Raw genomic sequence first — 14,959 nt, 5'->3', positions numbered from 1 at the left:
CTGTCCATAAAAGTTATGAACAAAATTGGTAACAAAGGACAAACTTGGCAGAGTCCAACCCTTACTGCCAGCAAAGTAGACCAAACTCTGATACTGGTCGAACAGGGACCAAACAGCCCATTCTAGGATGTCCGGAGCATCCCCCTCAAGATCACCTGATGGACACAGTCAAACGTCTTTTCCAAGTCCACAAAACACATGTAGATTGGTTGGGCAAACTTCCATGCACACTTGAGGACCCTGATGAGGGTGTAGAGCTGGCCCGCTGTTCTATGGCCAGGATGAAAACCACACTGCTCCTCCTGTAACTGACATTCAACTTCCTGAAGTACCCTTCTTTCCAGCACTCCTAAAGGACCTTACCAGGGAGGTTGAGGAGTGTGAGCCCCCTGTAACTGGAACACACCCTCCAGTCCCCCTTCTTAAGTAGGACCAGCACACTGTTCTGCCAATCCTCGAGGCACTATCCCTGATTTCCATGTGATGTTGCAAAAGCATGTACACTAGGACAGCTCTACAACATCCAGAGCCTTTAAAAAAAGCTGGGCAGATCTCATGCATCCCCGGGGCCCTCCCACCACAGAGTTTTTTTACCACCTCTGTGATTTCAACCCCTGAGATAGGAAAGCCCTTCTCAGAGTCCCCAGACTCTTCTTCCTCAAAGGAAAGCGTGTTGCTGGAATTGAGGGGGTCTTCGAAGTATTCTGCCCACTTAGTCACGGTAATGATGGTACAATGCTTCCACTTTCTGACCGGCAAATGTCAGACCAGAATGTCTTTTAAGCCGTCCATAAGTCTTTCACCATGGCCTCACCAAATTCCTCCTAAGCCCAGGTTTTTGCCTCGGTGACTGCCAAAGCTGCGTTCCACTTGGTCAGTCAGTTCACATCAGATGCCTCCCGAGTCCCACAGGCCAAAAAGGCCCAATGGAACTCCTTCTTCAGCTTGACAGCATCCCTTACCCCTGGTGCCGACCAATGGATTTGGGGTATCACAGGCAAGTGTGAAGCGGTTGGGATGAGAATCGGCATCCCCAAATCAGAGCCCATGGTATTCAGTTGGAAAAGGGTGGAGTGCCCTCTCCAGGTTGGGGATGAGATTCTGTCCCAAGCGGAGTAGTTGAAGTATCTTTGGGTCTTGTTCACGAGTGAGGGAAGAATTTAGCGGAAGTCTAATAGGCTGATCAGCATAGTGTCTGCAGTGATATATTCTCTGTAAAGTCTGTCATGGTGAAGGAGCTGAGCCGAAAGGCAGAGCTATTGATTTACCAGTCGGCTTACAATCCTACCCTCGCCTATGGTCATGAGCTGAGGGTTGTGACCAAAAAAACAAGATCCCAGATACAAGCAGGTGGAACGAGTTTCCTTTGCAGGGTGTCTGGGCTCTCCCTTAGAGGAAGGGTGAGAAGCGTCGTTAGGGGGCTCTGGTAGCGCTCAGAGTAGAGCATTGAGAGGAGCCAGATGAGGTTGCTCTGGCATCTGATCAGGATTCCTCCTGGACGCCTCTCTCATGAGGTGTTCTGGGCAGGTTGCATCGGGAGGAGGCTACGTGAACAACCAGGACAAACTGGAGAGACTATGTCTCTCAGTTGACCTGGGAATGCCTCAGGATGCCCTCCGGAAGAGCTGGATGAAGTGGCTCGGGAGAGGGAAGTCTGGGTTATCTTATCCATTTACACCAACATTTTAAAACATATCACTGTTACTATTAGTTTTCTCTTTTTAATTGATTTTTATTATTTTTTGTTGTTTAAATACTAGTGGTCTTCGTGACGACTTTTCCCACTTTTGCAATGTGGCCTCTAATTGCCCACGTCAAATGAACGACTACATCCTCCGAAAGGGGAGATGTTGCAGTTTACCTGTCAATGTCATGCACGGACCCCAGCGAGTCTACTTTCGCACCATTACGAACTAGCTACCAGAACAAATTCTAGCAAATTACCAAAAGAAAGAAAACTCCACCCATTTGCACATTTAGACTGCGCTTTGTGCTTGATTTAAAATAGGGCCCGTGAACGTCCTTTCACAAATATGTGACTTTTGAAGGTAATTCCTGGCATCAGAGCTTTTTCAAGGGTTTCACAACGAATGTATGAATAAATATACATTTAAATATTCTTTCTTTTTTATGAAAAAATAAGTTAATATGTATTTCTCATTGCACTTCAATTCTTGGACTATTTTGTGTGGATCCATCAAATAAAATTCTGATTAAAAAAAAAAAAATTACAGATTTTAACATAACAAAGTAGATTAAAAAAGCCAAGGGCTGTATACTTTGTCAATGTACTTTACAATGGACTATATGGAATAGTTTGTTTGATCAAATTCTAGAAAAAACACCACACAGAAGCCTTTGTAAATGTGAAATTTCATTTTTCAAGTCCAAATGACTTGTTATTGAACTTCAGTGTTTAGGCAGTTGCATTCTTTACTTTCTTTTATTCCAACTGTATATATAACTAAATGTCTAGATGATTTTCTCACTTGTTTCCATTAGCTCTGTGTCTTTGTAATTTTGAACACTCATAAGCAATCTTACACTGTCAGCAATTAGGCCTACTCTCACCTCCAGGTTGAAAAGCCTAGGGCCAGTGAGAGAGGAATAGCTCATGTTCTGGCATCTGATGATATCGGGCCTGACTGAAATAGGGCATGAGGCTCACCCCGCTGTGTGCTCATACACATCAGGAGACACACACATTTTCCTGTAGGTATAGTGAAGGTTGGTTTGCTTGGCTGACTCAGACACTTTTCACTCTTCAGAACAGAGAAAAGTGAAATTCATCAATCAGTGATGCCACTTTTACTTTTTTTACCCTTACTTTGCTGAATTAACTAAGGTAAATAATACTAAAAGTATGTTAATATCAAGCTGTTACATAAACGGTGGGCATTAAGAACCTCATGATTGCATTCTATTTTGATTCTTGTGGTTGTGATTCGATTTAATAGTATTTCTGGAAAAAGTAAAAACGGGTTGTGGGTTTTCTTACTATTTTCTTACTGTGTTGTTTCTATTTTGATGATAGAAACAACACATCACAACAATGTTCAAGATAAATGCTGATGATGATGACAAAGACCAATAACAGTGTAACTTTTTAAATTGTATGGACGATGGTGACAGAATGATAACTGTGTTGTCATAACAACACATCTGCTGTTGGACAATGACTGATGAAGATAAAGCTGCTTTACCCAACACTCCATCAAGTGTTCACCCATTGTGTTCCAATCACTGGCTCTTCTCATTACTCTTCATTCAGCCAATGAGTTTGATGGTGGGAGGCGGAAAGACCCCTCCTTTTGCTATCCTGTGTTTTCAATGCCTCTCCAAGACAGCAATCAATTTCATCAACTGGACCCTGCCCGGTGACTGAATGTTCAGCCTCTTTGATGCAGCACACCCACATAAAAACCTCTCCGACACCTCGTTAGCCATCTTTTGTCAGTCCTTCATTATCCATGCCATATGGCAAGTGAGAAGGATCCACTGTGAGATTGTGTGTGTGTGGGTGGGGTGGGGGGTGGGGGGGTGTAAGCTGTAGGGTCAGAGGGGGGTTATAGGAGAATGACCCATTGACAAAGACTCCCCACTCCATCAGTGATGTCGATGAATACATGGGGACAAGTCGGCTCAATGAGAGAGCAGAATCTATGGAGAAGTCGTCTCCAGAGGGATGGACGAGGTAAAGAAGAGGAGTGCAGTGAAGTCTTAAGAAAGATTGAGAATTAAGAAGAAACAGGGTGTCAGAGAGAAAGAGGCTGGGTCCGATAGTTGTGATTCATTTGAGAGGTGGAGAGAAAATGTGAAAATTATGCTAAAATTGGTGCCTACAAGTTTAAATCCAAATGATGATGACGTGTATGTTTGGGGCTTTGAGCTATTTGCTGTGCGTTATGTGTTTGGGCAGCAAAATAGGCGATCCCAGTTACACGCGGACCCACAATATGGCAGCAGGTTCCTCTGTGTGATGACAAGCCTCCAAAGTCCTCTATGTGTGTGCATATGAGTGTGTATGTCCCAGCAGGACTCTTCTGTATAGGAACACCAGGCCATGGGAGTTGAGTGGTTCCCATTAACCACATCTGACAGCCCAAGTAGGGTGCACACAGTGGGGGGACAAGTCAGGGACTGTTTTGGACTCTGCATGTGACTCCTGAAACTTTTAAATTATTTACTTGACTTGTGCTTACATTATGATAACCAACAACAAAAAAAGACTGGACCACCATGTTAAAAACAAATTCCCTAATTAGTACCTCCCAGCAAGAAATTTGATTATTGTCTGCTGAAAGGCCAAAAAAAAAAAAAAAAAAACCCAAAACAATTAAAGCTGAACTTTTGGAACTTTTATTGTTAAAATGAAATAAATAAATTAATAAATAAATAAAAGCTTAAAGATAGCTGGCAAGTTACTGCGCAACTGCGACGGGACGCTAGCTTTTGCCTGCCTTTGATTGAAAAAACAATTCTATCTTTGTCACTCATTTTAAAATTAACCTCATCTTGCAAATTTTTGTCCTTTCTTTTCTGCGCACTCCACGTCACGTCTTCAAGACTCATTGTGACTAACAGGTAATTGGACAAATGATCATTTTCTCCACTCAGCGTGACTTACCCGCCCCGAGCTATTCTTTTTACAAAATCTAAAATACATGATTACATAGACGGAAACAAATGGTCTTCCAACTATGCTTAGTCTGACTATTTTATGTTTACCATCTATCGTTTATCGCCGACAAAATGGGAGTCCGTCATTCGGCGGACTGGTCCGTCACATAGGTGGTATGCCCAGCTCTGTACAGGCGTTACGTATTCCGGATACAAAAAAATGGACCTGTATTCCGTTACAGTTAGAGAAAAAAAAAAAACATAATGAGATTACGGGTAGATTTAATAAAAATATGGATTATTTTGCAGGTTTACATTTTTAATGCAGGGAGAGAGACAGTGCAGTTGAGTCCTCACTGTTTGAAACTTGTTGGCCAAACAAGCTTTCTCTGAGTTAAGTGGGTAACTGCTCACTATCTAGCTCAATGGGCCACCGTTGGTCGTACTATGTATAGTATGTATAGTTTTTAAAAAAATATATAATTACTGGTAGGGTGTGAGACCAGCACAAAAAGAAAACAAAACCATGTTGTTCAATGCTGTTTTTTTTAAAGTAGGTAGACCTATTTTAAAATGATGAAACCAGAAAACAGATTTTATGTTGAGCATATATCTTATTTATTAGGTAGCGCTGCATCTTGAAAATGGTAAACACATTGCGAACCCTGCTGGAACAAACCTGTCATCTGCCTCCCTACTGTTGGAATTCTGAAAGTCCTTCAGTTCACAAAATGGGTTTTGGTGGAAAATTAGATGATTGACAAGGTCAATATAAGTCACGCTGGGCAGTACTCAGGTCAGCAATCATGTCTCCCCATTATTTATATGGATCCAAATCGCCAATCAAAAGCAATTTCTTAGCATACCGCGCAATTGCCTGCCTGTCCAAAGTCTCTCTGTACTTCTCGCTTCACACTGTTAAAGTCCACTAAAAACGTGCAGTCGTGTAAAGCAATCTAAATATTTACACTGACCAGCGCAGCAGCTTTCACAAAGAAAAGGCAAAGCTAAATGCCAGTATGGTTGACCACATGGGATTGTAGAATATTTGACTATTTTTAGCACAAAGGTCAGAGCACTCTATTTTGTTACCAATTATAATCTGCTTAATTTGTCACTGGGAATAAAAAAAAATAAGATAAAATGTTCGCGGTTAACCTTATGTATCAGTCACAGAACGTCTCGTGTGTGAGCAAATGGGATATAAAAAAAAAAACAGTTGTGCGGAAATGTTATTTTTTTTATTTCATGAAGCTAGCAAATCTACTTTCCCTCACCAGATGAAATTATCTATGTCTATCTATCTGTCTAAGCAGCATGGTGATCAAGTGGTTAGCATGTCTGCCTCGCAATTGTTGTGATTTGGATTTGAATTGCGGGTGCTCAGGCTCCCTCCAGCATTCGAAAACTATGCATATTAATCAGACATAAGACAGAAAAGACCAGACAATTATGTAAAAATATGTATTATAGTTTTTTTTTCAACATATTTGGTATGGAGTAATCCAAAGGTATTAATTGGATTGAAATTACATTAATATTAAGGTACTTGGATTATAATACTAACTACATTTTTAACAGGTAACTAGTAACTGTATAAGAATATATTTTTATATTAACCCTCTCAACAACTGGCTACCACACTATTGCCCTCACAGAAGCAGCTTTGCCACTAAAATGCTATTTGATATTGAAAACTGTCAAATTACAATCCTGCTACTGAGAAACTAGTAACCCTGCTACTTGTAGCGCTGTAACTCCCCTACTTATCACGTTTATTTGCATCAACAGTTAGTTCCATTAATCATTGCATACACCGTTGTCAGTAAAGTTTAAGCTTGATATAGTGAAAATACTGTAAATGTGTACTCTTAGAAAAGCAGTTTTTGCAACTGTTTGTGAGTGTGGGTCATTTTGAAAATGTAATGATGAACTTTTCAAAAACACCCAAAAATAATGACGATTTAACTCGCTTGTTCTTGAGTTTGCCCTAAATGCTTCTGACTTGATTCAAGCAGGCAGAAAAAGCACCGTGAGACAGCAAGAAGCACAAAGCTGAGAAAATAGGGCAAACTAACGCAATGAAAAGATTGGGAATTGCTGCCAGTTTTCGCACCTACTAACCCAATGCAGCCGTCACCAAGGTTGCTCAAGAATGGTCACACTATTACATAGTGTTGCATAAGGCTGATAAGCCTACAACCAGCCAAATTCACCACACCAAGAGGACTGCCTGCTCAGTATGTGTGTTGTGAGTTGGCACTAGCTCGGGGAGTGAGTGTAAAAGTGCGACAAGATGTTCTGTGTGATGAGAACTAAGAGAATGGGAAAAAGGTGTATTGTGCTTTGTCATCTCTATGCTGTGTGTGTGTGTGTGTGTTAAGAAGTGTACATGGTGGCTTTATGCCGATTTCACTGAGAATAGAGAGTTTAAAATAATAAGAGAAAAAGAGGGGAGAGGCCCAAACAAAGACCCCTTTCACATTCTCAACCTTGGCTCTTCTTTGGTACCTCCTTCTCAGCCCAGTTTCCTCTTTCCATCCAGTCTGAGCCCCCCTTATTTTCCTACACTACAAATATATTAGCTGAGACCTTTTTTGTTTAGAAGCGGAGAGTATGTTTTTGGACTCTCGTTCCATTTTATCTATTCAGCAGCACATTACCTTATATCTCTGCTTGACTATCTATTTTCTCTCTTCCCCAGCACAAAAGCGCACACCCACACCCACACGCATGCACAAAGTCACATCTCCCCTCCCTCACATCTGTTTCTGTGGCCGTGTTCCATGAGTGGGAATGCCAGTGCCCTCCTCCCCATTATTAGCACAACACAGCTCTCTGCCTGCCCACCTCCATGACTTCTTGTGCCTTTTGTCCTGCGGACTAGGCCGAGTCGTTACGTATTTTACTGTGGACAAAGCCTGATATTGCTCAAAAGAGAGCTGGGCAGCTGCTCGCAATATTGGTTTCCCTGCATGCTTCGATGAGGTGTTTGCACATAAAGGTGCAGTTGTTATGGTCATATACAAATATGACCAATTGGGAGCAATGTGATTTGTCGGTCGTGCAGAGGATGTTGCTCAAGCTTTCATCTAAGTGGTAAAATATTCTAAGCAGGGACAAGACAGATCGTTTGATCTTGACCTTTTTGTGGAAGACGGAAACTTATTGAAATTGGCCAAGAAACATTTGATGTGTGTAAACGGGTATTTGTTGAGTATGATAAAATCAGTCAGTCAATTTTGCCCCCAAAATGAACAATTCTGACTATCAACAAATCATTGCATCCGTCTATTACTACCAATACATTTCGGGTAGAAAGATTTTGGAATATGTGGTATATTTATTAAAGCAGAGCAATGTTGTTCCGGCTCATTCCAATGAAAGGGGTTGAGGTCAGAGCAAGTTCTTCTGTCAAATTCAGCCAGACATGCTTTTGTGTACATTTGTTTGTTCACAGGTCCTTCCCCAAATTGTTAAACTGTATTTGGAAGCATAGAATTGCCCAAAATATCTCAGTAAGATGAATTATTTAAGAAGTAAAATCCACAACTTCAGATTATTAATTATTAATTCATGGCTCACTTGACACTTGTTTGTGTGGGTTATCTCTCTGTACTCAGGTTTCCTTCGGCATCCTAAAAACATGCATGTTGGTTCATTCAAGACTATAAATTACCCAGATGTGTGAACAAAAGAATGATCTGTTATTTGCCTCATGTTTGTGCCCTGGTGACCATATCAGCCCCGCTGCTAAAGTCAGTGGTAGAAAATGACGGATGGGTGGATGGAAGGATGGTTGATTTATGGAGATTATTTTTCCTGACATTTTTTTTCCGAATAGTCTATTTAACAAGGTATTCAACAAAGTTTGGAGGACTCGACTTCAAGGAGAAAAAAAATTAATTTAGTTCAACCCATTTTCTGGAATGATGATAAGTGACTAGGATCAAAGAAACAAGCACACATCATTTCAAACCAACATCAGATTAAATGATTTTTCAAGGTACCAAGTACTATTATAATTATATACTGGAGCAGGAGTCTTTCTTGTACAGTGTTAACTCTTAGTATGAGTTCATAATTAATTGTGTAAATATCTTAGAGTGAAAATTGACAAATTTTGACCGTCAGTTGGACAGTTTAGTTTAACTCGACTCGGTACAGTAGAACATATCAAACCCTGATCTGGTTTGTGTTTGCATCATGGGTATAATGCAGAAAGATGACATAAAGAAGTCCAGTAAACAAAGGTTTACAGGTGAGAATGTGGCATTGTGTGTTCTTTCTTCAAGTAGAAGATGGCCTTTATTGAGAAAATGCCACACTTACATTCTTCCAATTCCATTTCTGTTGTCTGAAGGAAGTTGTGATTCTTTTTCGATCGACCAACCGACTGTGATGAGTAGCTCCATTAGTCAGGCACTGACCACCCAACCTAGTGGCATCCCCGTTGCTGACAATGTAAATGCCCCAAAAAATTAGTTACATAGGTAAAAACACACCAGGGGGATCAAATTGTGAGACTTGGACCAGGGGTGGAGCCAGAACGTGGCTAACGGGTGGGCCTAGAAAAACATGGGTGGGTCTGAATATTGCTCTCACTGAGCACAATCCTCCTGTCCCGACACATCGTATATTCAAATAAAATGACAAACTGAATAATATGAAGTTCAGATCTTCCTTAGACAACCACAGTTATGCTATTCTTAATATTCAATAAAATAAAATAAACACAAAAAACTCAAATTAAAAAATAATTTACTAATAATTTACTTACAATTTTAAAGTATATATTTTTTCATGAATATCACTGGGTGGGCAGTCTGCCCACCCATGGCTCTGCCCCTGCATGGCACCCCACTTCTCATTCCTGCTGGTTCTGCTGTTGCTTGGTTGTGTTATTTCTCTCAATGGGTCATTTCACTATAAGATAATGTTGGAGTCCAAATCCCTGAAACTCTGCAACACTTAGGATGGATAAACATTGCAAACACTTTATGTCAGTTCATTTGTGAAACAGACGATTTGTCTCTTTTGTCATTACATCAATGTTTCATTCTAGTATACTTCAAGGTCTTTGTTTAGTTTGTGTGCCAAATGGGCACATGAACTGGGAGGGAGAGACAAAGAACTGCAAATCTTGCCACAATTGTTTATTTTCATGAGACCATGACACATCATTTAATTCATATTTTGATCTGAATCTTTTGTTTTGTCCAGAGGCAGCACAACTCGCATGTCGGTTTAGCCTGCTCTATGTGAGCCTGCTCTATGTGTGGAATCTATTGTGCTCCCCATGCTAGAATGATTTCCTCCATGTTCCTCCACATTCCCAAAACATGCATGCTCGGTTAATTAAAGACTCTAAATTGGCCATAGGTGCGGATGTGAGTGTGAGGAGTTGTTTGTCTGTGTGCGACCGGTCCAGGCATCACCCTGATGAACCGTGATAAATAATTTCCAGCTCAACCGCAATGCTACTAAGGACAAGCGGTATAGGAAATGGATGGATCTTGCTGGAGAATGAGCATTCAGATAACAAGAGAGAATGTACCAGATGTAAGTGTTCCGATGTCCTATTTATCGAAATGATTGAACACAGTGGTACAGAAACTATTCCAACACTTCACATCATGAAGCTCTAATGCTGCTTCAGTCAAACTCGAAATTATTTTCTTGGAACTGGGCACAGCAAGTAATTACTGTAGAGATAGAGTTTTAGAGGATTGTATTTTGGGGCACTTCCTAACCCACATGCGATAGATATCCTGGACAGGTATGCACAGTATGTGACACGCTTCTCTTATGTAATTACCTATAGTTTTATTTGTTTATTTAACAATCAGTTCCGCATAGGGAACAGTGTGATCGCAGAGACCTGTTACAGGGTATTATTCAGAGTATATTCACTTAATTCTCACATCCATTGAAAATTAGGCAAACTAATCTCTTTTGAGGTCCACAATTTCTCGTTTATATGCAATCCGAACATTCGCTGGCTGTTCTTTAACATACGTTGACTTCTTTTATTTCAATTTCCTCCCGTGCTCTCCGTTGTGCATTAAAATTCCACTCCAATCTCCAGCCCCCACCCCACTCGCATCCACCCCTCAATTTTCTGGAAGCTGGAAGGACTCACCGGGTTTTAACTAAATTCCTTGTCTGTCTCGCTAATTGCATGATGGAGAAAATTATTTTCATCTCGTACTGGAGTGAAAGAGCTTTTCAGCATTGTTCTGGTTGTCAAGGAAACACGTGCACACATGCACACAACACCACAAGCACTCATAATGGGGAGAAGTGTATGTGGACACCTCTGCCCTCTCTCTCTCTCTACACGTTTGAAAATCTCAGCCGCTACTTCTCAACCGTTATCTTTTTGTCCATAAGGAAAAATAAAAGAAAGGACCTACCTATGAATCTATTTTTTTAAACTAACAATGTAATTGCTAACTTGTACATTCCTAGGCAAAAGGTGCAAATAATGCTTTTGCTGTCTTAACACTTTCAACATTTGGGTACATGCCTGTACATTTTTGGCTATCCTACAAATTGCCAATTTGGATAAATGAGTGTAGTATGCACCTTTGCTGACAAGAAATGGACTGGCCCTCCAAGCATGCACTGTGCAAAATATAATTTTTCACTGGCTGATCTCCCCCCTTACTCCCCTCCCCACTTCACTTAGGGTGACTCTGTTTTCTAATGTTGTTGTTATTTACAGGTTCATGCTTGAATAACTGTCCCGGGGTGACTGAAAGACACACGTTATTTCCCCTCATAATAAGACAAACTACATCATTATTTAAGAGAAGCAAACACATCTCACTTGCTTTCATGCAGACCGATTACAGAGGCCATTTCACTCATAAACTGTGTACTGTATTGCTTACTTGACTGGAAGTGTACAATGTCAGCCAGAGCAACGATGACATCACGATTCAAAACAGTACCCAGGTTTTTGAAGAAAAAAACAATAATCTTGTGTCACAATTGTGCCACTGGGCCTACATCTAGTTCGTGTTCTATTTTCCTTTCGTCTGCAGAGAAAACTCTAAATACACTCTTACACTGACATTTTGAGACAGTATGAGCAAGTACAGAAACATAGCTTCGGCTTGTTTTGTGACAGTCAAGCATGTTGCAGCATTTGTTTGACTTGTCAGAATTGGGTCAGTTTAAAAAAAACAAGAACAAAAAAAAAAAACAATGAATGTGCTCCAAGACTCTTTTCATGTGGGTGAAAAATGTGGCACAATAGCATGTGGAATGGACTTAAACTACTTTCAACTACCTCTGCTTTAAATGAATTACTCAATCAAATATCTAGATGGATACATCCAAACAGCAGAGCTGGGCATCGCCTATTTCGCATCTGCATATTTAATCGACCCATGTGGTCCCAGACGGTCTGAATCAGACAAATGACGTTGAGAACTGACTTAACCTGTACCACGTCACACGCAGGTGCCAAGTAAGTAAAAAGGAAACAGTGTTGTGTACTTTGCGGTTACACAGACCCAATGCCATGTGCCCCATATTGTTTTTAATTCACCAATCACCACGCAGTGCATGTGTTTTGTTTTTGATTGATATTTTTCTTTTTTTTTCTTTGGCGGCGTGTCTGCTCGTCCGGCGCCTACTTGTGACGTGAGTATGACGTGAAGATTCTCTTCTCGACGCCTAACCACCACCGCGTTCCGTCCTGCATATTTAAACGACCGCGTGGTCCCGGTCCATCCCTCATCGACAACAGCCAATCGGCGCCGAGAACGTAATCTTCATGTCACAAGCAGGCGCCGCACGAGCAGACACGCCGCCATAATCAGCGGGGCAGTTTTATAATAAAATATATAGATCACTATTACATCAATTCACCCCATTGGATCAATTTATTAGACTGAAAACATCTTTAGTCTTATGAGTTCACACATGCTGAGTGCATGTGTGTGTTGACTGTGCAAAACAAGAGCTTACATGTGAATCCTAGACAGCGCCGTGATGGATGGCGCAAGGTGTCTCTCCAGCTGGTGATTGTAATGAAGCTTTAGCCCCGGTGAGTGTGAGGCTGATAGAACTAGATTATCTTTTACAAAGTTGTCCTCCAGCAGGATAGATTCTGCTGGAGGGAGGAACATGCACATGCACGCACACACAATCGGACCTTTGCCTTGGAGATGATAGATGCGGGTCTCAGTGAAGCTCAGAGCTCAAGGGATAGAACTGTGAGACAATGAAACCTAATTTCAAATTTTTAACTATAGACGAGGTGTCCAGAGATACAGCTGTGATGGTAAGTGCAGACAAAGACAGCTGATGAGTGCAGATGGTGGGCAAACCAGTGGATTTTCAAAGGAAAGAAAAGGGAGCATCATTGTATTTCAAACATGGTCGCCATATCTGAAAGTGGGAGTCAAAGAACAGCAATGTCAGATTTTTGACTCATTCAATTTGTTTGCTCAATGTACATTTATAACATTGATTTCAATGTGTTCCCGACATCTTCTTTGGCCAAAATTTACAATAACTTGCTAGTCAGCTTTGCATCAAAATTCTGTATATTCACACTTAGCACATTTATGTCCAAACGACGGCCTGGGGGGCACATGCCAATATTGCTGCAGCAGCAAAGGTAAGAGAAATACAGTAAGTGATGTTTAAGTGAATGCAGATGTTTCAATGCATTTCTATAGGATGCACTAAATCAAAATTTTACTTTAAATTGCAGCATATAGGAATATGTATTGAATAAAATTTGATTTTTGTTCATGGGCATCTGAAAAGCTTTGTTGGACGCAGTTTAATTAAATATAAAAACATAATTCAGGCAGGCAAGCGAAATTTTGCTGACAGAAAGTGATTTTCTGCAGGTGTAGTGATGGGATATCCCATCCACATCACATCACATCTCATCTTACCTCTCGCTTCTTCCTCTACGTTCCATCTCATCCGTCTACTACCTACCTACCTACCAACTGTATCTCAATCAAATTAATCTGAAAGTGAGCAGTCTTTTTCTGCTTCAGGGCTGTTTTGGATTTTTTTTTTAAATGGGCCAGATCATTTGTAGATTAAATCATTTAAAAAGAGGTCACATCAAAAAATTGTGTAGTCTAATAATACAATTATATATTTTTTAAGAAAAATAATTGTTTTTAATGTAAACCAACTATTTAATTTGATAAATGAATAACATCTCAAATAAAATCTTTTAACACATGAAAAATAAATTATCAATAAAATCCTAATAAAAATGAATTTCTCATGTAAATGGTTTGTATTATACTAATCATTTAATTTAATTACAATAATTGTAGCAATTATTGATATTTGAAAACATTAAATGGATATGTGAAATTATTTTATTACTGTAGTTTATTGCTAATTAATCAACCATTTATTTAGATAAATAAATAAAATGTACATGCAAATGAATTATGAATGTCAAACTTCAATTATTTATAATTGAAGTAGAAATAATACTGTATTTTCTGGTCCGTAAGCCGTACCGTTGCGTATGTAAGACGCATCCACTCTATTTTTAAAAGAAAATGAAAAAACAATACATGAGCCACACTGGGTTATAAGCCGCACCTATCAATGTTGAAAAATTTGATATTTACTGCATTTACAGGACGATTTTGAACTGTAAATGTACATGTATGTACCTGAACAGTTTCTTTCCTAACAGTGCCTTGTAACACGGCAGCAACTTTGCTGATTAAAACGGAACTGAACCAAGAGAAAATGACCAGTAGTTGTATTCCTTTCACTTCCCGCTGCCGCCACCAACGTCTCACCATAGATTCATTGACGCTAAGCTTGCGTGCAGCAGCATGGTTTCCTTCCTGGATAGCAAGTATGATGCAAGTTTCAACTTAAAACATCATAAAAACGTCTTCGTGTGGGCTCCATGATGAAGGGATGAGGATTTGACAATATTTAACTGTTTGTAATTTGTCGTCCGTGTTCTCTGCGTGTTATCTGCTCAAGAAAAAGTAGCGTATTCTTCTTCGCAGTGATTTTTTTCTTAGTTTTGATTCTATTTCCGGTTAGAGCGCCGCTAGCAGTGGAAGAAAAATCCACAGAATAGCCGCACCTTTATATAAGCCGCATGTTTCAAAATTTAGGAGAAAAGTAGCAGCTTATTGTCCGGAAAATACCGTAATTATTCATTCAACAAAACACGGCTAAATGTAAAAATATTATACTTTATTAATACTAATCAACCGATCAAACAATTCTTTAATGAGAGAATTGACTTTTCTCACTGGTGGACACTGTCTTTATGCAATATGCTTGGCATCAACACAAAGATCACACTCACAGAAAAAAA

The sequence above is a fragment of the Filicampus tigris genome, chromosome 6 (genome assembly GCF_054856515.1).
Source record: "Filicampus tigris isolate MCC_2025a chromosome 6, RoL_Ftig_1.0, whole genome shotgun sequence".
NCBI lineage: Eukaryota > Metazoa > Chordata > Actinopteri > Syngnathiformes > Syngnathidae > Filicampus > Filicampus tigris.
This window is presented reverse-complemented; position numbering follows the sequence as displayed.